Here is a 27153-nt window from a genome sequence, read left to right as displayed (position 1 = left end):
GAACTGTTGTTGTATGAGTCATAGCAAGCTAAGGCTATAACTTATCACTCTATATTTAACCTAAATTATCAATCCTACCTCTGTCTGGGAGAATTACTTTAAACTAGGTTAGGTTCAATGGCACCAATGGCCATAAATGGAGGTGAATTATTTACAGTACATACTGATAAATAATTCAAATATCTATTAGCGCTGCACATGCTAAATAGCAGTTAGTGCATGCTAGCAGGAAGGTAATGTAAAGTTCACCTAATGAGTTACAGAACATGTTGCCCCTACTATTGCAGAAATTATGAGTAATCTTCATATGAACTAAGAAACACTGTTTTTTGTTTTGTTTTTTTATCTGTTGGGAGATGGCCATGTCCATATTTGTTCTCAGCAGACACAAAGGTATAACATGGGCACAATGACGTAAACTACTGTTCAAATAATTGTTGAATCTGAAGTCTTTATCAGGTATACACCAAACAGTTAACATTTCTTCAAAAATGAATACAATATTCTTCCAATTTGTGAATCCATAAACGTCAAAGGAGGTTTGGAATGAAGGCTTCATGAAAACCTGAACCTTGAGGATTCTGAAAAGGGCACAAGACAGTACGAGTCCTGTACACAATAGTTAATCCTTTGTAGAAATAGGTAAACAAAATCTTTAAGAAATAGCTCATGAAAAGTGTGATCAACAATCGATAACGTCTGCACAATTTCAGATGAACAGACTGTTCAAGTTCCTCTCTTTCCTTGAAGCCCTTGTTTAATTAACAAATGTATGAGGATTTGGATCATGAGAAACTAAAAACCTCCTAAATTAAATTTTCATATGAAATGACAGCTATTTGATTTTCATTTGCTTTTCACTTGTTTGAATTGAGATTTTCAGCCACATTTGCAAGAACAAAACTAGGTATCAGGATGTATAGAGCAGTGTTTCACACATGAAAGATTTCCAGGTGTACCATGGAAAGTTATCAAATTCCAAAAAAATAAATAAATAGATGAAAAATAAAAATAATAATTTCAGGGATCCAAACTCCTATCCTTTTGGAGAAATTCGCCATTTTGAAACCATAATCGGTCACATTTGTGATTGTGAAGAGCAAAATTATTATTAATGTGCAGAAGTGAATGATATTTATACGCGTTAAGGGTCTTTCACATGACTCGCGTCAGTGCTGCAGAATGCATTGAAGTCTATGAAGTGACTTTACACCAGTGTTTTTCACACACACGTTTTTGCTTCACCAATAATGTCTTTGAGAGTACTAAGCAACAAGAAATATATATTAGACGTGGTGACTTCAACGTAGAACTTTATAACATTATGAGGACCGGTGGAAACACAAATATAGCCAAAATATGGTGTTAATTGTTGTACCGCAGGACTTAGAAAATATGAATTACTGTAATAAAATAAAAATTTCACTCAGCTGATGTCCCATTACAAATCTAAGGGTCGACGAAAACTATGCTAGTCCAGGGACTATTTTGCCTAGGCGCATCACCACAAATTGAACGAAACGCAGGTGCATCGAGATTTACCTCAGGGGTCAAAGACGTCCCTGGTGTATGTTACATACCAAAATAATTGAATTGAACAGTGCAGACGAACGCAAAACATGTTTGGTGTGAACGGACCCAAAGCAGGTTCTGAACGCAGGTTCATCACTGACCACTTTTTTTTCTTTCTTTTTTTGAAAAAACTACAAGCAACTTTTTCACTTGTATTATGTAAACTGTGTCACTATGGCATCTAAATGTGCATTTCTATGACCTTTTTTCCTGTCTCACGTTACCGACAGACTGAAAACAAACCGCCTCTTCTCCAGCGGAATACCTGCTGCCCTTTAGATCCCGCCCTCTGCTTGAAACGATTGGTTAAAACTTGCTGTTGGACAAACGCTACACATCTTGATTGGACAGTCATTTCTCAGACGCAAGCGCATGAGGGTTGGGTTGCGTGAAGTGACTCCTCCCCCACATGCAGTTCTCGATTCATGTTTGCCTCGTTAAAATCAGATATTAACGCCACACAATACTATTGGATGCATGTGATCATGAACAATGCAATTTGCAATTGGCTCTACTGCTTTGAGGAGGAGTTAACGAGATAGCACGGAAACGAAAGAAGATTCGCTCCTCTGTCCCAATCGTAGACTGATCATGGGTAATTATACCAAATATATCGGCTTCTATACCTAAATCTAAAAAATCCTGACATGAATGTGATAATAAAACCATATGTCTGTTGTCTATAGATGAATGCAGCACAAGACAATGTTTCCTCTCGTGTCAGTCTAATATATCAGGTCCATGCACTTGATATCAGATTTCAAGAGCTCTGCATTATTATGAGTTTTTCATCTTTATTTATTTATTAGGATCGCGATTAGAACTACATTCTTTACAGCAATTGTTCATACTTGTTCATATCAATATGGTGCTGGGAGAGGCAGTAAAGCCTCAACTGATAAAATTGATATGTAGAAGTGTTTCAGCAGATTACACATTCTGTATATTTGATTTTATTATATACACTGCCGTTCAAAAGTTTGGGGTCATTTGACTGAAATGTTTCTCATGATCTTAAAAACCTTTTGATCTGAAGGCGTATGCTTAAATGTATGAAATTAGTTTGTAGACAAAAATATATTTGTGCCAACATATTAATTTATTTCATTATAAATCTAAAATTGTATATATAAAAAAATTCAGAAAAAAAAAAAAAAAAAAACGTTTTTCAAATGATGACTTGGACCGAATAATAAAGAAAAGAAGCTAATAAGTGCCCAACATAGATGGGAACTCCTTCAATACTGTTTAAAATGCATCCCAGGGTGATTCCTCAAGAAGTTGCTTGAGAAAATGTCAAGAGTACATGTCTGCAAATTCTAGGCTACATGACTACTTTGAAGATGTGTGTGTGTGTGTGTGTGTGTGTGTGTGTGTGTGTGTGTGTGTGTGTGTGTGTGTGTGTGAGCGTGTATTTATCACTTTGTGGGGACCAAATGTCCCCATAAGGATAGTAAAACCCGAAATTTTTGACCTTGTGGGGACATTTTGTCGGTCCCCATGAGGAAAACAGCTTATAAATCATACTAAATTATGTTTTTTGAAAATGTAAAAATGCAGAATGTTTTCTGTGAGGGTTAGGTTTGGGGGTAGGGTTAGGTTTAGGGGATAGAATATAAAGTTTGTACAGTATAAAAACCATTATGTCTATGGAAAGTCCCCATAAAACATGGAAACACAACATGTGTGTGTGTGTGTGTGTGTGTGTGTGTGTGTGTGTGTGTGTGTGTGTGTGTGTGTGTTTATTATCCCGACAACAAATGGTTCTGTTTCTGACCTGATTATTTAAATGCCCCTCTTTTCTTTATTTTCCCTTACAATAATTTTAACCACAGTTTCTGCCAAAATATCATAGTTACTACAAGTAAAGTTACAAACTGTGTACCTTGATATTATCCACCGCTGTTCCAAAATATTTATATAAAGAAATAAATATATAAAATAGAAATAAACAAAATATCTGAAATATTGTAATGGCTTCTTACACTGTTTGAATTAGATCCCATTATAATTTAACAGGAATTATAGTAGTAATTAAATAACTAATGCACTTATAGGTAGATACTATGGTTACTATGGTCAACTTTAAGTTTTAAAATGATCATGCCGTCATCATGCAGAATTAGGACATCTGATTCCTGTGGATTTCATTGAGCTCCAAGTGGCCCATAGCACATTTAACATAATGAATAGAGTTAAAGTCAGACTGCAGTATGATCCCAGCCCAGGTCAAACGGGTGTCTATAGATTTGTGGCAGTGATGAATTTAAATGGATTACGATTTGAAAAGCTGGCTATATTGTTGTGTTGTTTTGCTTGTGTCGTGGGTTTGGAACTGAGCTTGAGTCTTTATCCCATTTGTGGATAAAATGTTTACCAAGTTGTTGCATCCATATAAACAGGGAGCCTTTTAATATTACATTAAATGACTATTCTGTGCCAAATCTGAATGAAGGGGAGAGGAAAAGCAATTCTTTAAAAAAAAAAAAATCATGATTTTAACTCAGGGCAGTGTTTTAAGATGCTTTCAAGAATACTGGTGAGTTTGCTATATGTGCTTCATCAAATAATAATGAGACAAGAACAGTTATTAAATGTTTTTAATCCAAATGCTTCATTTTATAAAGGTGATGAAAAATTGCTAAACAAATTGTATTGAAACTGAAGTGTTTTATGTGGACACAGCAAAACCTGACTGCCCTCTGAAAACCGAAATATGCATCTTAAAACTCTTCAGTCCCTGCTGCCACAGCCTTTAAATGTTTCATGAGTTTTTAAGCTTGTTTCTTTTTTCTTTTTACCTATCTCTGTACTCAATATTTAAGACTTTAAACCATCCACCTTAATACTCACAAAATCAATTAATTATTTTAAATAATTTACTTTTTGTGCAAACAATATTTAGCAGTGCATAGCTTTGTGTCAGACTTGCTTTAAAAGATGTTTCTTGGACATTAAGTTTTGTAAGGCTGTGGCTCTTGCGAATCACTTGTAATTAGGGAAATGGGGCTGTCTGATGAGACATTAGGCCAGACCTTGAACCCCGAGTGCTTTTGCAGTCATTCATATTTTATGATACAGCCGTAGAACAATTAGAACAGTCAGGATGGGTATTTTAGCAGTCCTGTAATCCCATTTCAGGATGACATCACCTTTAAGATTCAGAATCTGACATCCCCATCAATTTTCATAATAAAATAGATACTTCTGGGACTGAGTTAAAAGTTGAATGCACAACAAGGAGACTGACTTATTCTTCTAACAACTGAAAATGGCATTGGGGCTATGCAACGTGAATTACACAATCGATTGTAGAGGAAGCATTAAACTTAAGGGTTAAGACAGAGTTTTAATTTTACTGAGTGACACCTCATCTGCCACTGGAAATGCAAAGTGTCAACTGGTTTTAGGCAAGTGGAGGGAGGGAAAAAATCCTGGCCACCTACAGTACATATATATATATATAAAACATGAAAATATTCATATATCAATGGGATTAAAAAATCTAAATCTTTTTATAACAATTTATATTATCAGCATAATTTGAATTGTAGTTTAATTGTAAAAAGAGTTTCTTAGTATGTTCTATGTCCTGCTTTTGCTTTAAAGACGGCATACACTTGAGCTGGCATGGACTACACAGGTTTTTGCCAAACCTGATGATCCATGATATCCCAGCATTATCTGAGAACATTTCAGAGAGTATCTTTAATGGAAGCAAGGAAAACAAAATTGTGTAAAAAATGAGTAAACATGTTCGTGTAACAAATTTGCTTGACCTAGAAATAGTTGCAAATCTTAAAGATTTCTTATTTATTTTACATTTCTTTGTTCCAGATCTTTTTATAATCATAAAAGAAATTGGTTTATTTCCAGAGTTTGAATCACAGATCTAATATTTCAATATGGACTTTTGAATTGTATACTGTATTATAAAACAGTGTCTTTGCTTTCAAATATGTCTTTGGTAGGGTATGAAAGATAGCTTTTAGGTAAAGATAAAATATAAAGGGCTAGATTCCCCCACCTTCCCCAAAGGTCCAAAGGCTGGCAGCATGGTCAAAAGCAAGGTCAAGAAAGCATTGGCTTCCTAAAATTCTCTGGATTCGAAATTGTCCACTGGCTGCAGGAATTCCATGGCCTACTGCCTTGTAATGCTTAAGCCCAAGGTGACTCTGTGACCCATCTTATCAGTTGCAGAACTGCAGGCCTAAGCCTCCAGTGGGCTGCCTCTGGAGAACATGTTTTATAGCCCGTGCTGGTGTCAGGCATTTGTCATTTAATGCTGCTTGTCAGGACCTTAACTTGGCTGATATAACCTTATATGCGCATTCCCTATACATTTTTCAGACCGAAGATGGGCTAAATGTCCTTGAAAGTGAATCATATTTTTTGCAGTAGGGTTGATTTAACATAATAACAAATGTCATGTTGAAATGGTAACACTTTACAAAAAGGATATATGTTAACATTAGGTAATATATTCAATATCATGAACTAACAATAAATGTTTTTTTACTGCATTTATTAAATGTTCATTTATAAGTATATTCATGTTAGTGCATTTAATAATTCCTTACATTTATATAGCACTTTTCTATGCACGCGAAGCGCTTTACATAGTATGGGGAATCCCTCCACCACCACCATCTTACATATATATATATATATATATATATATATATATATATATATATATATATATATATATATATATATGTATATATGTTGTGTGTGAACATTTTATTGTTGTTGTCATTTTAGTGTTATTTTTCAAATAAAATTATGATCTCATGATGATGACGTTGTGAGCTGCAGACAGCGGGGGTGACCGAGACGAGCGTCTCCGTATTAGGCGGAACTTTAAATCTCTCCCGGTCTCGATTACCGCTCAGATTGGGTAATCGCGACTGGTTGAAGCGGCTCTGACAGCACAGAGTATGACAGTTTTGGAATTTGTGTTTATTTACATGGCACACTCCCGTATTATATGAACTTTAATTAAGGATGAAATAAATCTATCATAAATTTGGCTAAATACATATCGTCAAGCTGTGATCTGTGTTTCTATCAGACACTCGAGCTGCAGCGCTCCTCTCGTCTTACGTGTCATCATTATAGTTTTATATTACATCAAGTGACTATTCGACAACATAATTTTTTATTATTATTGCCGAGATTTGCAGTTACAAATGACAATCCACCGAGTGTGCATGTTAGTGTTTTCCATGAAGACACCCACCAGAGTTTTGTAGACAGCCGAAGGCGACACAATTTTATGGAGGCGGCCACCTAGTAATTCTCTATGCAGGAAAAACCCTGTGTTTTGGCACCACGAGGGGGAACTGCCCAATATTAGGCAATGTGGTTTAATGTATTTCTTGCCATTTAACATGCACGTTACCAGGCACGATCATATTTTTTTTATCAAGACAATTCACGTTGGATCATAATTTCAATTTTTCTAGTAAGACCTTTGATATTAGGGCAAAAATCCTATTCTTGATAATAATGTTTTTATTGTTTTTCTGTAAAAATATCTAAAAATCCTTAAAACAAGATCAGTTTGATTTGTCTTGTTTTAGAAACAACACTGCATAATATATTTAGGTTTTTCAAAATTATACAAATTTTAACATGTGTATTTTGTCTTACGGTACTGGCAGAGTTTTTATTGTCAAAACAAGTGAAAAAATCTACCAGTGCTGAAGAAGTAATCCAAAGTATTTAGAATACTTTACTGACCTCGAGTAATCTAACGAAATACATTAAAAATTATATTTTACAGCATGTATTCTCTAATCTGTAGTGCAATACATTTCAAAAGTAACCCTACCAACCCTAAATATATATATATACACACTTTATATATTTTCAAGACAAAAAAAAGACCAAATACAAATTCAGAGAACTATTTTTTTTAATCTGTTTAATGTTTTTAGCCAGACTACGTTCTCTTTGGCAATTGACACAGTTGCAATTTTTTTCTAGTGCTGATCCATGAAAAAACCCAATAGTAAATGTGTAAAGCTCATTGAATGTGTATGATTCACAGTGCTCTGTGTAGACCAGGTCTTCTGATAACAATAGAAGTAAACACAGCCATTGATTATGAATTTGGCCGATTACATAAGAAGCATAGATTTTCAGCTCCTCGGTTAAAGCCCTGTACATTCAAATGCTTAATTTTTATAGGCAACACACATTGACAAAAGTGTCTAGTTGTTATATATTTGGCAAGTACTTTGAGTCTGAGAGAACATGTCAATAGTAATCCTGATATTGATAGTAGGCCCATAAGAGATGTTACTTGCCCGAGCTAACATCCGTGTGATCCTCTAAATCATAATTACATTACTATTGACAGGCCCTTGACAATAGTCACATTAGTATTGATAGGTTGCTGTCAATATTATGTTCTCAAATAAAACATATTCATTCATAACTTGTAAACGGCTCAATAAAAGTATATGACGAGAACATGGAAAAGCTGTATCCCCAGAGTGTTCTGTTGCTTTGATTTGTCTCACCTGGCCAAGTGTCGCTATTTTCCCTCAGCTAGTAGACCTGCACATGCATGAAACATATAAACTGAAGTTAAAGGGATAGTTCACCCAAAAAGTCTCTCATCATTTACTCATCCTCATGCCATCACAGATGTGTATACATGTCCATACAATGCAAGTGAATGGTGGTCAGAACTTTGAAGGTCCAAAAAGAATATAAAGGAAGCATAAAAGTAAACCATATGACTCCAGTGTTTAAATACAAAACTTCAGAAGAAATATTAGTATTGTGGGTGAAAAACAGATGAATATTTAATTCCTTTTTTTACTAATAATCTCTTAAACTTTCACATTCTTCTACTTTTGTTTTTGGCTATCCGTATTCTTTGTGCATATAGCCACCTTCTGGGCAGGGAGGAGAATTTATATTAAAAAAGGACTTATATATTGATCTTTTTCTCACCCAAACTCATAATATCACTCCTGAAGATATGGATTTAACCACTGGGATCATGTGGATTACTTTACATTATTTTTGTAATTATGTGCTTTTTGGACCTTCAAAGTTTTGGCCTCCATTCACTTGCATTGTATAAACCTTTAAAGCTGAGATATTCTTCTAAAAACCTTTGTTTGTGTTCAGCAGAAGAAAATCATACACATCTGGAATGACAGGAAGATGAGTAAATGATGAGAGAATTTTCATGTTTGGGCTTACTATCATTTAAGTTCGAGTATTTGACCGCACTAAAAAAGTTTACATCATTACAGTCCCCAACAGTTTTTTTTTTTTTTTTTTTAAAGTAATCATTCATGTGGTTTATCAATATGCCATAGCGTTTTATTGTCTGTTTCACTTTCATTCTTTTCCTTTTCACTTTTTCGTGATGTCATAAATGGGCATTAGGTACAGCTGAAGATCTGAAATAAGAAAGGTTTTCAGACATTTTCCAAGATTTCTATAAGCCAAATTGTTGCAGATATTGTCCAAATCCAGTCCTCTGATACTCAGATGGCTAAGAGGTGGTCACCACGGCCCCTGGCTCTCATTTTTTAACCATTGCATTTAAAGCGATAAACTCAGCTTGATTAAAATTCATTCCATGATAAATTGCCAAACGTCACAGTTCTTAGATCCCATATAAAAGCCGTCAAAGTAAAGTAGTTCCACATAGCGGATGTTTACCGCCTTTCCAAGCCTGTGCTGTTGGGATAATCTCCTGTGATGTGATTTGTCCTCCGACTGAATCTTGAGAGGAAACAGCTTAAGAACTCCTGTGCCTCTGCCCTGTACAGCTAAAAGGGAATTTAGGATGGGTTTTACATGTGAAAAGTGATTTGAACTGAAATGCAAAAATGCATAACCATTTGCTTCTTCTCCTTGTAGCTGGAGCTGGGGGTGACAAGCCTTTTGCCAAGGCCAGCCCAAGCCCTTTATCTCAGGTTTTGAGAATCAGTCAACTGGATGCTTTTGAACTGGATGGTGCACTGGAACGGCTTGTTTGGTCACAGTTTACTCAATGTTTCCAGCATTTCAAGCCTGGGCTCAAGCCTGTGTAACCAGAACTGAAGGCCCTTCTCCACCTTCTCTTGTGGAGGGTCACCATCTACTCCAACAATGCCACTGTGGGCCAGTCACTACTCAACATCCGGTACAAGAACGCTCTGATCCCGGGCCAAAAGTACAGACCAATGAGTCAGCAACAGAAGCTCTGTTTTGCACTTCTAACTGTAGGTGAAAAGTGGCTCAAAGAACACTCCCATAGCTTGTTCCTCAGCCACCCTGCAGAATCCAAAATGCACAAAGCCTGCAAAGCACTGGCCATCTTCTCAGGACTCACCAGCCTGGCCAACTTCCTGCTTTTCCTCCAGAAAGGCTCCTTTCCTACTCTTACAGAAAGGTTACTGGGAGTGCAACCTGTCTCCAGACGACCCCAAGGCCCACGGAACATCATCTTCCAGTACCTGAACCGAGAACCTTTGTGGCATGGCTTGACATTGTTCCTCATCTTCATGCTGCCTCTCATAAATGTGTGGAAACTGAAGGCCAGTGTTTGTGCCATGTTCTCTCCTCTGAATGATCTGAAAGGAGAAGACTGTTCAGATGAGACCTACTGCACAGATTGTGTCATCTGTGGGGAGTGGCCCACAATGCCCCATTCCATCGGCTGCAGCCATGTTTTCTGCTACTACCATTGCAGATATCTACTTCTCCTGCCTTAAATCTGGTGCAGAAACAGGGACTATAAAGCCAGTCAGGCTTCAGATAGAGATGACTGAGTTGCATCAAATTTGAGTTCCAAGAGGAATGTCATCAAACAGACTGCTGATTGACTTGATCTGAAGTTTTCCCTCTGTATGTGAATTTAAACTTGAACGTTTGAGTGTATCACAGAGATTGGTTGATGAAAGCATATGAATTGTGTCTTTTCTGAAATTAGAGTATTTGTTGCCATGAAATATGCATAATTTTGTACAAACACTGACTAGAGACAAACTTGATTCACACATCATTTGTTTCGCTAATTTATTCATCCTCATTAAAGTTTGATCGAAACTGTGTATCAGCGGTCCACTTTTATGCATTCGTGGATTGAGCCATGGCAACTGAATAAACATCAAAACAGCCCTTTTCTCGACGGCCTGCACAATCCAATTCCCCCTTATCCCCTATGAAGTGAGAAATTTGCACAAGATCAAGGAGAGGCCATGATATCACCAGGGGGGTGGTTAGGTTGGATGCAGAATGACAGACATCTCTTCATAATCTCATTGGCCCTTCTTAAAATGCCAGTAAACTGTAACAAACCCAAGTAGGACCAATGAAAGTTTTGGGCATATTATGCACTAAGCCTTATAATGACTGCAAAGATGGGTATTTATTCTGCTGTTAACTCTCTCCAGTGAGCCATGCCTCAGGCCAAACAAACCCAAATGGTCTAAGACCTGCTGGAAACTCTCACTTCATTTTTACCCCCTACCACATTGCCTTAATTACCCATTGTGAAGGCAATCAGTCAGTTCTCTGGGCATGATGGGTCCAGTGTTTTGCTGTATTTTGTCTTTCTGTAAGTGCTGTGCTCAAGTTTTCTGTGACAAAGAATTTACAATTGGGAACGTGGCACACATCTGCCCTCACACAAGTTTATTCATGTTAAGTGTGTTTTCAAATACACAGGACCACCAAGAAGTGTGGCTCTTACTATAAGCAATACTATCCAAGTTTACGGATGCTCTTGGTTAACACATTTTCAAAATATGCTTTAATGTGAAATGGAGTATATTCATAACCTTTGTTTTGTTTCAAAGGATTAATGGAATTAGCTGCCACTGTTCTGGAAATGTCCTTCCGTGTTTGCATAATTACAATATACACACATCACATGGTTGTTGTTGTTTTTACACCTAGAGCTGGTCCAACAATTCAACATCTGCCCTTTAGAGTAGGACAGTAGGTTTATTTCAGTAATGAACATGACTTTTGGGATCAAAAGAGTTCAAACCATTCTCTCGTAAACACTTTTATCTTTCCAGATACAAAAGATTATTGTACAGTATATTTTTATATAGTGGGATCAAGAAAATATTAATGAAATTTAGAGCAAGCACTCATATGACCCTATATTATTTTGATATTTGGTGTTGTTAATGTGTTGGCTAAATTTATATGACCTATTTAAAGGGATAGTTGATGCAAAATCGAATCGGTTACCTAACGTAACCTCGGTTCTCTCTAGATGAGGGAACGAGTATTGCGTAAGCTAGCTTACGCTACGGGAAAGATTCATCTTTTCTGAGATATTGAAGCCAAAAAATTATCCTTAATTTTGTATCCATTGTCAACGCAGTGCAGCAGCTGCATACCTTGAGCCGGGCTAGCTAGCGAGCTCATTGGTTGCTCTGCGGCAACTGCTGCAGCCTATAGACGAACTTGAGTGAACTTGCGTCCAATGACGAGCGCCGCGCCGTCACTGTATCAAAGCCCGCCAGAATGGGCGTGGCTAGAGTGCATATAAGCTTAAGTTAGTAGGCTGGAACCCTGGTTTTCATTGAATGAAGCGAAAATCGCTGCGTGGCGCGAAGCACGGCCGACTACGCAATACTCGTTCCCTCATCTAGAGAGAACCGAGGTTACGTTAGGTAACCGATTCGTTCTCTTATGAGAGGTTCTCTCGTATTGCGTAAGCTAGCTTACGCTACGGGAACCCATTGTCAACGCCGTGCGCGCCAAGCATCCACTGCATGAGCCCCGGAGGTGGGTGGACCCAGGGGAGCCCTTGTGAGTGGGGTAATAATATTTGGCCGGCAAGAGTGCGGGCCAGTGTGTGTGTAATACATAAGCACATAGTGGGAAGGGGAAAGACAGAGCGGCGGTGCCGGTCTGTGTGGAATGTGTCCCGTCAGTGCAGCTCACCAGGGGAGCTGTAGCGTATTAAACCGCTAGTAGTTTTGCCTGCAGGGCGGGCACTTCCAGATTGTAAAATCTGACAAAGGTGGAGGGGGAATCCCAGCCCGCTGCCACACATATGTCGTGAATGGAAATCCCGCTGGACCATGCCCACGAGGAGGCCATGCCTCTAGTGGAGTGAGCCCTAATGCCTAACAGGCATGGTAGGTCTTTTGGCGTCTGCGCGGCAGCAATAGCGTCCACTATCCATCTAGACAGTGTCTGTTTCGAGGCAGCGAAACCTTTGGTGCGCCCTCGAGCGAAGCGAAAAGCTGCTCAGAGCGTCTGAAAGAGGCAGAGCGCGCAGTATACAATCTCAGTGCTCTGACTGGGCAAAGGAGATTGGCGTCGCGTTCAGCTATCGGATGCTGGCAGCGCCGATAGGAAATGATTTGTGCTCTGAAAGGAGTACCGATCACCTTGGGGACATAGCCGTGTCTAGGCTTTAAAATGACCTTGGAGTCACTTGGTCCAAACTCAAGACAAGCAGCGTGACAGACAGCGCGTGAAGGTCTCCCACACGTTTAACTGATGACAGGGCAGTTAGAAAAGCGGTTTTGAGTGAAAGGTATTTCAAATCCACGGATTGAAGTGGTTCGAAAGGGGGCTTTCATAGCTCGAGAACTACGGAAAGATCCCAGATAGGAACCGATGGGAGCGCGGGGGTTCATCCTTCTAGCTCCCCTGAGGAAGCGGATGACCAGCTCATTTTTTCCCAGTGACTGGCGTGCAGGGGTTCAGCGAGCGCCGCGACGGCCGCCACGCATCACTTTGGCGTGGATGGAGATCTGCCCTTATCCAGCAGCTCTTGTAAAAACACGAGCAGCGGCGACACCCCACATGTCCGTGGGTCCAGGTCTCTGTCGGTGCACCATTTTGAAAACACAGACCATTTGGACGCATAGAGTCTTCTCGTGGAAGGGGCTCTAGCGTGTATGATAGTGTTTATTACTCCTTCTGGCAAAGCGGCGGGTAGTCGTTGATCACCCATGCGTGCAGCCCAGCGCTCTGGGTGGGGATGCCAGATCGTGCCGCGAGCTTGAGAGAGGAGATCTGCTCTCACTGGAATGGGCCACGGGGCTGTCAGTGACAGCTGCGTAAGCTCCGGGAACCATGTCTGATTCTCCCAGCGTGGGGCTATGAGGAGCACCGAGTGACACGTTCCCTGATCCTCTGCATTACCTGTGGCAATAGCGAGGCGGGAGGGAAGGCGTAAAGCGGGCGGTTGGGCCAGTCCAGGGCCAGCGGCGTCCTCAGCTTTCGAGAAAAATACTGGGCAGTGAGAGTTCTCTTCTGGCCTTAAAGAGGTCTATCTCTGCTCTGCCGAATATGCTCCATAACTTCTGGACTGTTTGAGCGTGCAGGGACCATTCCCCTGGGGAAATATTGTCTCTGGACAGTCTGTCTGGGCCGATGTTCAGGTGGCCTGGCACGTGCGTCGCCCTCAGCTAGCGCAGGTGGCACTGGGACCAACTCTGTATGCGTTTTGTCAGATGGAAGAGGTTCCTGGATCTGACACCGCCCTGACGGTTTAGATAGGATACCACAGATCTGTTGTCGAGCGGACCAGGGCGTGGTGACCCTGAATGACCGGGAGGAAGCGCCGGCGGCGTACTCGACCGCTATCATTTCCAGACAATTTATGTGAAGGAGCTTTTCCTGAACTGACCATAGGCCAAAAACCGGAGAGCCCTCGCAGACCGCGCCCCAACCCGTGTTGGACACATCTGTCGAGATGACTTTTCGGCGAGATACAGCTCCCATCGTCACTCCCCGCTGATACCATTCGGCCACTGCTCAGGGCTGCAGAGCTGAGATACAGGTCTGAGTCACTCTGATCGGCTGGCGGCCCGTGGCCCAAGCCCGGCGAGCCAATGCTGAAGCGGGCGCATGCACAGTAAACCCAGCTGAAGTACTGCTGCGGCTGAGGCCATGTAACCTAGCATTCTCTGAAATTTTTTCAGAGGCGTGAGGCTGTTCATCTGAAAGGACGCGGCTAGTCGCTGAACACGGCGCAGCTATGTAGATAAGCGAGCCGTCATCGCCATGGAGTCTAGTTCTATTCCAAGGAAGGAAATTGCCTGACTGGGCTGTAGTGAGCTCTTGGTCCAATTGACTGCAAGACCCAAACTGTTCAGATGACTGAGGAGAACTGTCCTGTGAGACAGAAGCTCCGTATGTGACTGTGCCAAAATCAGCCAATTGTCCAAATAGTTCAGAATTCGCAAGCCCTGACTCCGCAGGGAGTGCGGCGCCGCATCCATGCACTTCGTGAAAGTACGAGGTGCTAAAGACAGGCCGAGCGGAAGGACGGTGTATTGATAAACCTGGCCATCGAGGCGAATCTCAAGAATGGCCTGTGACGGGGATTTATCTGAATCTGAATGTAGGCATCTTTCAGATCGAGAGAAATAAACCAGTCCCCTGGCGCACATCTTGCGAGGAGTTTCCTGATTGTAAGCATTTTGAGCGGTCTTTTTGCGAGCACCTTGTTCAAAACCCTGAGATCTAATATTGGTCTGAGGCCGCCGTCTTTCTTGGGGACAAGAAAATAACGGCTGTAAAACCCGACTTCGCTCAGAGAAGGTGGCACTCTCTCTATGGCCCTTTTGTACAGAAGGTTTGCTATTTCTGAGCGAAGCATGCAGGCTGCTTCCGTGTTCACAGTAGTTTTGAGCCAGCTCTGAGGCGGGAGGGCGGCGATCGAACTGTAGCTAATAGCCCTGTTTTATTGTGCTTAACACCCATTTGGATATCCCTGGGATAGCTTTCCACACTTTGAAGCGTAGCAGCTAGAGGGTGAATGGCCAAGTCGCCCTGATTGCCGCACACAGCGAGCTGAACAGAATGTGTGAGCGCTTACTGTGCTTATGCATGACTGCTCGCAGACAGCAGGGACAGGCTGTTCTGTGAGTGACTTCGGATTGAGGTGAATGGGGAAAGAGTCACATCTGTGAAGTGATCTGTGAGCATAGTCATGGGCATGGGACTTACATATAGAGAGGTGTTTGCAGGCCGTGTGACAGAGCGGGCAGAGAAGGGCGCGCGCAGGGATTAGGTGGGCGTTTATTGACTCTAACACTCGAGCTGGCTGTGCCTGCTTTATGTGAGTGGGCTCTGATAGGGACACGGGAAGTGTAATGCTTGTGTGTAGGGGTGAACACTGGATTGTGGGCACATTTTCTACACATAAGGCATGTTTGCTTTTACAAGATTTATTTGGGTCGCCGTGAAAGCGGCATTTGAGTGCAGGCAAGCGGGCAGTATCACCGGCTTGTTGGCTGCTGAATCCACCACTGCAGTAGCCTGAGAGAAGGGGACTGACAGGGGCGAAGCTTTGACGGTGGTCCGGCCGCGGCGGACTGAGCCGTCATTTCCTCAACAAATCTAGGAGGACTTCGGTTGCTCAGGTTTCAGCGCAATCTTAGGCCGAGGCCCGCGAGGCGGCGGTCTGCGGCAGCTGTCTGAGCGCGTTCTAGGGCGGCCGCCCTGTCGAGCTGAGAAGTCTGGCTTTGCTGAGCTGGGCGCTGTGAAGAGGCTCGTGCAGGAGGCTGGTCATGTGGGCGGCCTGCAGAGGAGCTAGCGCGACGAGGCAGGAAGAGATTCATGGCTTGGGTGGCTTTCTGGACTTCCGAGAAACGGTCAACAATGCCACTCACCGCGGAACCGAAGAGACCGGACGGAGAGAGCGGCGCGTTGAGGAACGTGGAGCGTTCAGCTTCTCCCATGTCGGCTAGCGCGGCATGCACTTCCCTAGGGCTTGAGCTGCAGCTTTGGTGGCGCGAAGGGCGAGCTCTGTCGCGCTCCTTAGATCTGAAACAGCCTCTGGGTGCCTGCCTTTCTCATCCCACTCTCGAAGAAGGTCCGCTTGGAGGATCTGTAAAATGGCCATGGAATGCAGAGCAGATGCGGCTTGGCCGGCGGCGGCATAGGCGCGGCCAATACAGGCGTAAGTAGTTCTGCAGGCCTTAGACGGGAGCACTGGCTTAGACCGCCATCTCGCGGAGGGCGGGCAAAGGTGTGCTGCTACCGAATCCTCGACCGGGGGGATGGAAGAGTAGCCCCTCTCGGTGGCGCCGTCCACCGAAGCGCGGTTCCTGGCCGAGAGAGGCGCGTTCCACGATTTAGAGAGCTCGGCGTGGAGTTCCGGCAGGAAGGGAGCTCTGAAGAAAGCAGCCGTCGAGTCTGTTGGGAGCCTGCTCAGAGGGCGGTGACCACTCGAGCCCGAGGCGGTCGACGGCCTATGTGAGGAGGCGTGTTAGTTTTTCCTCGACTCCGGCGCGGGTCCTGCTGGATTCCTGGGTCGAGGAGGAGGCTTGGGAGCCTGACCACTCCTCGCTGTCCGAAGCCATGATGGAACAGCAGCCCTTATCCTCCGCCTCGTCATCCGAGATGGCAACAGTGCGGCCGCTGGCGGCAACTGTGCGTCCCGAGGCGGGGAGGGTGAGCGAGGCTCGAGGAGAGGCTCCGGCGAGGTAGTCGCTTCTAACACCGGTACCGGCAGCCTTTGGGAGCGGCGCTTCTTTCTGCTGGCGAAGCGAAAGCGGCGTGGCGGCTTCGGTTTTGAGTGCTTTGAGTCGAGCCCGCGGGGTCGACATCGGAAGCTCCTCGCAGAGGTCGCATCCGCCGTCAGTGAGGGCGAGCTCTGCATGTTCCAGTCCCAGGCAGAGAGCGCAGATGAGGTGGCGGTCTCCGGCGCTGAGAGGGGCGCGGCATCTTTAAAAAGACGCTCGTTGCTCTTTTTGTGAAGTTCGCTGAGGAACTAGCTTGCTCTAAAAAGGATACGTCGCCGGATGGCGTAGCTCGCAGGATGGCTGAAGGTGGCGAAGACGTCCGGCTTCTTCGAGCGCTGTCCAAGCTTGCTAGATGCCCCTCGAACGGCGACGGGACTTCTGTAGTTCAGAGATGCGAAGAGCTTCGCTGAATAGATGAAAATCAGGGTTCCAGCCTACGAACTTACGCTTATATGCACTCTAGCCACGCCCGTTCTGGCGGGCTTTGATACAGTGACGGCGCGGGCGCCTGTCATTGGACGCAAGTTCACTCAAGTTCGTCTATAGGCTGCAGCAGTTGCCGCAGAGCAACCAATGAGCTCGCTAGCTAGCCCGCTCAAGGTCTGCAGTTGCTGCACTGCGTTGACAATGGATACAAAATTAAGGATAATTTTTTGGCTTCAATATCTCAGAAAAGATGAATCTTTCCCGTAGCGTAAGCTAGCTTACGCAATAAGAGAGAACCTCTCGTAAGAGAACATATTGTTCCAAACCTATACGACTTTCTTCAGCGAAACACAAAATATGGTGTCTTCCTTCTTTTTTTTTTTTATACAATGAAAGTGAAAGACATGCATTCATTTATTATTATTATTTTTATTTATTTTTTGGGGGGCTATCCCCTTAAACATGTTTATAAAATTGCAAAATGTAGCATTTTAACTGAAAGTTTTTAGCCTTATTTTTTTCATCTGAAGAGATTGTCCTCATTTTACACTCTTCTCCAAATCTCATTTATACTCAGGGTTGCACTGTCTCTAATCAGCTATTAAATCTTCAGACTTTGACACCATTTACTTTGCAAATTGCTCACATGCTTGTTACATGACGACTGGGTGTTACAGTGAACAAAGCAGAATTCACACTTTGATGACTGATCCTGCTCATGTATATTCTTGATCCTTTCATGTCAGGCATCGATATCTCTGATTAACATGTGTAGAATTAAAGCGCTCTATTTTAGTCTGTGTAATACAAGTACTTACCTTTTGTAGCCATTCTTTGCTTAATTAAATGGCTTACAGTGAACTGAAAGACACATTCTTTGAAAGTAAGAAATCTGGAATTAAATTATGTGTCCATGTGTGAGTTAAGAAATGGCAAAAATCATTAAAAAACAAATGCAATATCTGGCATAAAATGCTTAAGGAATTCCATTGCCATCACTTGCCACCTGCTCTTAACTCCTAACTAAATGTAATCACCTTAAGTTCATAGATAAAAAGCAAATGTAACAGCTTCTGGACAAACTTGTCAACAGTGGCCCTTTTATCTGTGTTTCTTCACTGACTCATGTCAAACTGCTATTGTCTCATTACAGGACACCTTTAAAATGCATTATTGCCTTCATGCAATGAAGAATCACCATAAAGCCCACACAAGCATTACTCCAGATCTTCTCCCTCTCTCTGTCTCACTGGGCTTCTCTATTCTGGACTGATGCTAATGAATGCAAGTCTGGCACTGGCATTATCTGCTGGTAACGTCTGAGGTGGAGGGAATGAGTTTGGCACGGTAAGTGATATCCTCGCCGACTCCTGTGGAGAACTACAAAGACAGACTGCATGCCTTGGAGGAAAAGCCAATACCTGTGTGCCTCTGCAGGCCCTCCACTCATTGGCTGTGCCGGACTAGAGTGGCTTAAAGAGAGAATGAACGACAACGAAGAATTAAGGGGGATTATGGGCCAGTCTGCACTGTAATGAGCCCGAGGTGAGGTGGGTTCCAGCCAAAGTCTGAGCAGGCCTCTCATTGATGTCTACTGCACACAAAATTGCAAATAATCTGCAGACATAATTCCAGATGTTCCCTTGAATTTCCTGCAGTTTAAGACAATTTGTAAGTGCTTTGAAAGTTTTGATAATCAAGTAGCAATTTTGATTGAAACCTTGCACATGAAAGAATGTAGTGTGCAGCCTATAAGAGAGATCGAAAAAAGTTGAACTTGTGCCCTAATGACAGTCAGCTCATGTCAAGGGGATTTAACAGGGAATTTTATCTGGTAGGGAACATTACCTCGTCTACCAGATGATATCTAGTAATACCATTTCTTAAACTGACTTAGAATTATTGTTAAAAATATTATCAAAAATATACAAATTTTAATACTATCATACTGCATATTTCTGCAGTATATTGCATACCATTTTCTGAATACATAGAATACACAGATGACCTAGTACATTTGTCAAAATGTGCACTATACAAAGTACACTGTGTGCAACACTGTATGTCACATTTAATGTGTTTGACTTGACCTTCGATTTCCAGTGTAATGAACAAAAGACATGATAGTTGACAGCTTTTTTCAGACTGCCAATAAATAATTAATAGAATGCAAAATAACCGTCGTCACTTTCAAGGATTAAACTCTAAACCACTTAGCAACATAAGGTCATGTGTCAACAATGTGAAATAATCCCTATTGTTTCACTTTTATAAATAATATACAGTGTGTACTGCGCAATATTCAGGATGTGGTAAGAACATAGCCAATGAGATGATAATGTTTACTAGATGGATGCAAAAAAAAACAAAAAGACATCTAATGTACAAATCACATGAACGGTAATGACAAAATACAGATGTTCATTTCACTGCAGCTGGCCAAGAAAATAATTTCCCCATTTCCATGGAAACCATACTGCATACTGTGTCTGACTGTGAACTTCAACTGGAAATCTGAGAACCAGATATGTCTGCAAAGATTAACCTCAGCTATAGAATTTGTTCTGTTTGCAAATGCCCCTCCAAACATGGAAAACTGATCAGAAAAAGGAGGACTTGATTTTCATGCATGTTGTGGCTTCTTTTTACAGGGGTACATACAGACTGAGTGAACTGTCTCCTGCTCACCTGCTGTCTCAGAATCTAATTTTTATCCATTGTTTACTGAACAAAAAATGTAATGTTAGAATGCAGCAGGAGAAAATTGCTCAAATGCTTGTTTCAGTGCGAAACAAAGCTATGCATGTGTGATCTGATACTAGAAAATCCCACATATTTTTATGCTGGAAATCAGGGCACTTCTATTCACCAATGTAAGACATACCTTTTAATTCAACAAAAGGTGTGTTTTTTTACCCCCCAAAGGTCATTGTCAATACATGAAAATGAAAGTCAACTCTAAGATATCTTTCAGTCATCAAAACAGGGTCTTGTCCTTAATAGAGTGGTGACACTGCACTTGTATGAGGACCGGCTGCCCTCTTTATGCCCGTACTGATTGCTTTGCATTCATAACAGCTGTGGCTCGGCATCAGTTTGGAACCCTGCATGATCCTTTCTGACCATACTTGCTGCTTGAACCACACATATGAAAAGCTCAATTATTCTTCCATCGTTCTGTTTGCCTGTTTAAACTGTATTACTGTATTAAAACAGATGCTACATTTAGTAGATCTGCAGTGTGTATGTTCGGTTTGAACAAATGTCATACACATTCAATTATAACACGCACCATCATAAACAAATCTGAAATATGTAAATATGAAATGATGGACATGTTTTAAATCTTTCAAACATGCAGTGCACATCATTAAAGCTTATTTTTCCCTCTGTATTGTACGGTGATTATTCCTCAAAATAAATGAATAAATAACAAATAATTATTTAAAAAACAACATAAATTGGGGTCTTGTCAAACTTTAATCTTCAATTAGGCAGTCTTCAATTTATTTATTTGTTGTTGTTGATTACTTGGGCCGTTTAATACATAAAAAAAATGATCAGCCTTTTTCTATTAAAAATATCTAAACATCAAGATAAATTGATTTGAGGAGCAAATGCTTTGCTGTTTTCATAGAATATATCTTGTATCTTAAATTATAACATTTATTTTTCTGAACATTTTAGTTTTGTTTTATGCATAAATCTAACCAAGTGTATTGAGGTTTATGCTTAAAACAAGAAATACAATGCCCATGGGATAAAAACAATAATTCAAGATACATTCTCTAAAAACAAGAGAATCTTTTCTCAAGTCAATTTTGTTTTAAGGATGTTTAGATGTTTTTACTGGAAAACAAGACAAAAATACTGATTAAGAACTAATTTTGAAGTGCTTATTGTAAAACAATTTGTGTGTACATTTTTATTCCACAGCATTGTTTATAGCTTGTGTAGCATCACTGCATGTATTTATGTATTTATCCATTGAGAGGCACACAGCATGACCTACAGCTCTACTCAAAGCATCTCGGGGGCTGGTATTCCCCCTGGGCCTCTCATCTTTTACTGTGCTGTGACAGAAAATGGAGGCAGCGAGAGCAGAGTGCTGCATTAAAAACCCTTTACCCCTCGGTGATTTATAGGCGTCCGCCCCGCCAAGTCTACAATGCCACACCATCTTTCCTGTGAGATGCCATTTGTGAATTTCAGCTCTGGGGGGCCGGGTGCTTCATCACAAAGACTAGACTTCACCATGAGATGGTCGCACGTCTGGTAATTTGGCATTTTAATGGTTGTTTTCACCTATTCAATCGTAATGCAGTGCTGGTGAAGTACCACGCTTCTCCACCAGCTCAGTAGCTGAGCAAGACGGAGTACTACAATTACATGATATCCTCTCGTTGACACCAGATAGTACTGACAAGTTCTGACATTTGAATATGGCAGCAGCAGAGCTACTTGAGCAATAATGGTGGAGTCTTGGTTAAGCAGAAATAAAAAAAACGATTCTCTCCAGAGACACTGTTCCTTCGTCCTTGAGTTAGGCCAAACCTTAATGGCAAAATTCATTCATTCATACTGAATGTGAATTAATCAGCATTGTCTGTGCAACTTACCACATGAATGATGATAAAACCTGAAATAAATACTAAATAAATGTTTTTAGTATTTTTGAAACACTATCATCTATCTATATGTACAGTATATATATATATATATATATATATATATATATATATATATATATATATATATATATATATATATACTATTTTACTTTAATTACTTTGCACAGACATGCAATGCTAAGTGTTCTAGCCGTATGGAAGTAGCTAAGTAGTTGTTTACTTGGTGACAATTTGCTGGTATTCAGTATTAACCCTTATTCTGAGCATTATTTGACATTTAAGTTGTTGCCTACTGACATCCATTATGACATGTTTCTTTTTCACTACTGTCTTCCTGCCTTCCTGCTAACTTTGGGTACAACATTTTATTATTTTGGTTATTTTATTTTTTATTATTATATATTTTTTATTTTGCAGCAGTATTCTTAAAAAAAAAGAGAATTTTTTCAGTATTCATAAACAAGTCTATTTTCACTTAGTGTTTACCATTATTTTCCAAAGACCCTCATGATCAGTCCTGCCGGATACACAACATTTAGATCCCTGAACTAGTCTAAGGCATCTCAAAACAGTGTTTTTAGCTGTATCTACTTTTGGGCATCTATCAGTTTCCACTTCCACATATATTTAAAATGTATAATATAAATCTAATCAAAATGCACTTTGGTTTTACTCTTTCTTTGCTCTACAGTGCTTAAAAAAAAAAAAAAAAAAAAAAGCAGAAAGAGTACAAAAAATAACCATGAATCCTCAAATGAAACAGTGGTCTATTACTAATTCAGTTCGGACTGAGGAGGTCACTATATTGACTCGCACATACATAGATCAGGAAGTTACCTTTGTATAACCTTCCTATTGGCTGGCATGTATTCAGTGGATTGTCTGAGGAAAATGAGGAATTCTCAGCAAACTCTAGATTTATGAGTAACTAAAGTAAATATGCAAAGATACACTATTTTATAACTGTTATATTGCCAATATTGTGTTCCATGGAAGAAATAAAGTCATATGGGTTTGGAACAACATGTAAATGATGACAGAACTTAAATTTATGGGTGAAGGTTATTTTTCTCCATTAAAGAATATTTTATAGAGTTTTGTGTTCCTTTTCACAGTCACCTTCAGGTTGCTCACTGGGGTTCAAAATACAGTTATTATTTAATTATTAAATAATGTATTTTTATACACAATTTACAATCAAATTTAATCAAAGTACACATTGATGACTCTAAGACTTTATAGATATTGCAGTTTCATTTTCTGGTAATGCATGATTTTCTGTAAAGCTGCTTTGAAACGATGTGTGTTGTGAAAAGCGCTATACAAATAAAAATGACTTGACTTTCCCTTTAATCTTTAAATGCATGGGAATTTCACCAAACACTTATATATTCGGGTCTTTTGAGACCTGGCACACATAGCTATCAAAAATGGATGAACAAAATCCCCAGATAGTGTCAAATTTTAATTTGACAATTAAATTTTTTTTTTTTTTTTTGAAAATAATAGAATACATTTATATTTTGATGTTTTATTTTCATGCTTGAAAGCGATAATGCAACAAATAAGCAGAAATCTAGAACAGGATTCATTACTTTCACTCTGAAATGTCATGAGACGCAACTGGCTGTCAAACACATAACAATAATAATAATAATAATTATACATTTTATTTGTAATGCGCTTTTTCTCATACCCAAAGTGCTACAGTATAGAGTTATGCACAAGAGCATACAAATATAAGAATGTAAAAATAACAAAAGAGAAGTTAATAGAGAGCAATCTTCTTATCAATAAAAACAAGTTTGAAAAGATTTCTTGAAACAATCCAATGTTAGGGCATTTCTAATATATAACACATAAAATACATGGCTCTCAGGCACTTATTATGAATAAATAGACAAACAATTTACATAATTTCAGTAGTACAGCCAAATGACAATAGTCATGTCATACTGTTCATGTGTTGTACTTGCTATAGTTTACTTACACGTTTCTTCATCAAATAGCAATGTCAAATGTATATCAAGTCAATCACTGAAACAACAGCGCCACCTTGAGTAAGAAATAGCATGTATAATATGTATGTTCACACATATGGAATACTGAAAATTTACCATTGTTGCACACAAAATCAAAGTGATATAATTATTATTTTTTTGAATACAGTACTATTTTCTCTTGTGAGTAACAAAGTGTGTGTGTGTTACACTATTTAAAAGAGAAAGATTGAGAAATACTAAAGAAGTGTGGGCACAACTCCAAAAAATGGATGAGATACAGGGGGTGAAATGAGGTCCTGGGTCACTAAAGACCCGATGTATGCGTTTGAGAGTAAATTAAGGTTGACTGTAATAATGGCTGTAAACGAAAATGCATACTATGGCAAAAACATACTGAAATATGACCTGCATTTATGCATGAGTAATCTAAATGAAAAAAGTGACAAAAGTTCCAAACAACTAATGACGTCACTTGAGTTCAACAGATCATTTAAAGCGCCCTGTGATCGCCCAATCTCACAGATCTGAGAAGCTCATTTGAGCTGTAAACAGTTTAGAAAGGAAAATGTTTGTTATCCAAGTCCCATGTTCGTAAATGAGAAGGCCTTTTGTGTAGCACAGATATGTGTGTTTGATGCATTGGTTTGTAGTTTACATCTGGCTGTGCTCTTTGTAAATATACAGGCAAGACTAAGCTCTGTCAGACATGTGCTGCCAAAACACACAACAGCTCTCCTACAACACAATGGTTGGCCTCTTGTTCAACATCTCCGCAATGAATAAATGAATAACATTGCACCAGAAGTAGTCAGTAACATGCATGTGGGCTCTGAAATTCATTTCAGAGTCTGAATATGCATAATGCAAAGATGTTTTGTGAATTTAGGAAGACTGAGAGATGGGATGTAGGCTACCTAAATATCTTTTAATTAATTATTAAGTAATGACAATGATACATTTTGCATACTCTAATAATAAAAATAAAAAAATAAACTAAAATAAACTCATTAGTGTAACCCATTAATGCACACAATTATAAAAAATTAAAAATATAAAAAAAATATTTTTTTTATTATTTACAGAAAATACATAAATAAATAAATAAAACTGGCAGCTGTGGTTGCCAGAATAATTACATAAAAAAATACAGTACAAATGTAAACAACTTTTCAGATCAACCTGTACATTTTACTGTTTAAATCTGTTGTAATTTACATGACCACAATGGCAGTGTAAATAAATAAAAAAAATAAAATAGGAAATCTGTTCAATTTACAGTAAATAAATAAAACACCATATAGAGTATTATTAACCTTCTGAATCTGAAAAATCTGCTTTTTACTTTAAAAGGTATTGCTAATCACCATAAAATCACAGAAGAGCACACGATGACTTGAAGTTCACCAAAAGTGGCTCTTCAGGAGCAATGACCAATAAACACGTAGAGACAGTGCTCAGTGTTACTCACACAAACACTAAACACCGTCATGTTAACACACGTGTCATTTAAATAATGCAGGAAACATTAATTCAACTACATTAAATATAAAACAGAACACCCCAATGTACGTAACTGGTATTTAAAATAAAAAGAAACATAACTGTTCCCATAAAATAAAATGAAATATGATGAAATTGTGGTAATGCCCGATTATTGTTTTTACTGTAATTTTAACAATAACTTACTGTAAATAGTGCATGTACTCTCTTGTTAAACATAATGTAAATTTTTACCTAAATTAATGTTCTTTACATATACATACTGTATTGACTTTTAAAATATATTAAAAAAATGTACTGTATATTTTACAGTTAATACTCGTTAATCAATTAATCTTTAACCGTTAAAATTACAAAATTATTATAAAATAATTTTTTTACAGTGTGCAGTAGGTGGTAAAGGGACAGTTAAACCAAAATTTTTATTCTGAACCATTTACTCACCCTCATGTTGTTCCAAACCTGTCTCATTTTCTTCCTTTAGGATATTTAGATTTAGCAGAAAGTCACTGTTGCTATTTTTCCTTCAAGGAAAATGAATGGTGACCACAGATGTTCCTGGCCTACTTTCATTATACAGAGGAGAGCAGCGTGGACGTTCTGCTAAATATTTCCTTATGTGTTCCATGGAATAATTATATGGGTTTGGAACGGCGAGGAGTTAGACCAGGACCTTTAGCTTATTCATTCACAATATTAGCTCTATTTCCGAAAATGACCAAGCACTCATTACAATTCAGGCCTCTGCTTAAATACTTTTTGAAATGTATTTAAAGTGTTATGAAAGATGACATGTTTACTGTGGTTGTCATAGTGTTGTTTCCAGTGTTAGAAACAATTAAATGCAAATATGAGGTGTCAACCTCAGTTCATGGCAGTCCCAGTGGTACGTGCGTTGGAAGTAAATTAAAAGATGGATTTAGGTTTTGGCATTACTTCTTTCAGGACACATTAAGAAGAAAAGCAAATCCAAACTATTTTACATTAATATTTACACCAATGCCCTTAACAGACACTTTTAGACTAAAGAGACTTTCAAAAGGATACTTTTACTGTTCCCTTCAAATAAGGACAGATTTAAAGGGATAGTTTACCCAAAAGTGAAAATTCTGTCATCATTCACTCACAGTGATGTTGTTCCAAACCCGTATGACTCTCTTTCTTCTGCAGATGACAGCCTCAGTCACCATTCACTTTCTTTTTATGGAAAAAACATGCTATGAAAGTGAAATGTGACAGTGGCTGCCAGACCCTAACATGTTCCACTGAAGAATGTCAACAGTTTGGAACATGTTGGTGAGTAAATGATGAAAAACAAATGTACTTTTTCAAGAACAGATTATTTTATTCTTGCTTATTTTATAATTAATTTACAAAATTTTGGAAATCATATTTACCATCCATCTTCTATAGCCGCTTGTCCTAAGTAGGGTCGCAGGCAGAGCTGGAGCCTATGCCAGCTGTCTCGTGCTGAAGGCAGGGAAACACCCTGGACATGTGGCCAGTCATCACAGACTTATTTGGATAAATCCCAGATGTGTATTCATACATTGT

The 27153-nt window shown here is 39.7% G+C and overlaps 1 pseudogene; it reads left to right on the top strand.

The window, feature by feature from the left end:
• Window positions 1-2035: 2035 nt before the first annotated feature.
• Window positions 2036-10824, top strand: LOC127634277 (peroxisome biogenesis factor 2-like; annotated as a pseudogene).
• Window positions 10825-27153: the final 16329 nt, after the last annotated feature.

Source organism: Xyrauchen texanus, chromosome 41 (assembly GCF_025860055.1).
Source record: "Xyrauchen texanus isolate HMW12.3.18 chromosome 41, RBS_HiC_50CHRs, whole genome shotgun sequence".
Classification (NCBI taxonomy): Eukaryota; Metazoa; Chordata; class Actinopteri; order Cypriniformes; family Catostomidae; genus Xyrauchen; species Xyrauchen texanus.
Note: the sequence above shows the minus strand (reverse complement) of the source record. Positions and strands in the feature narration are given on the sequence as shown.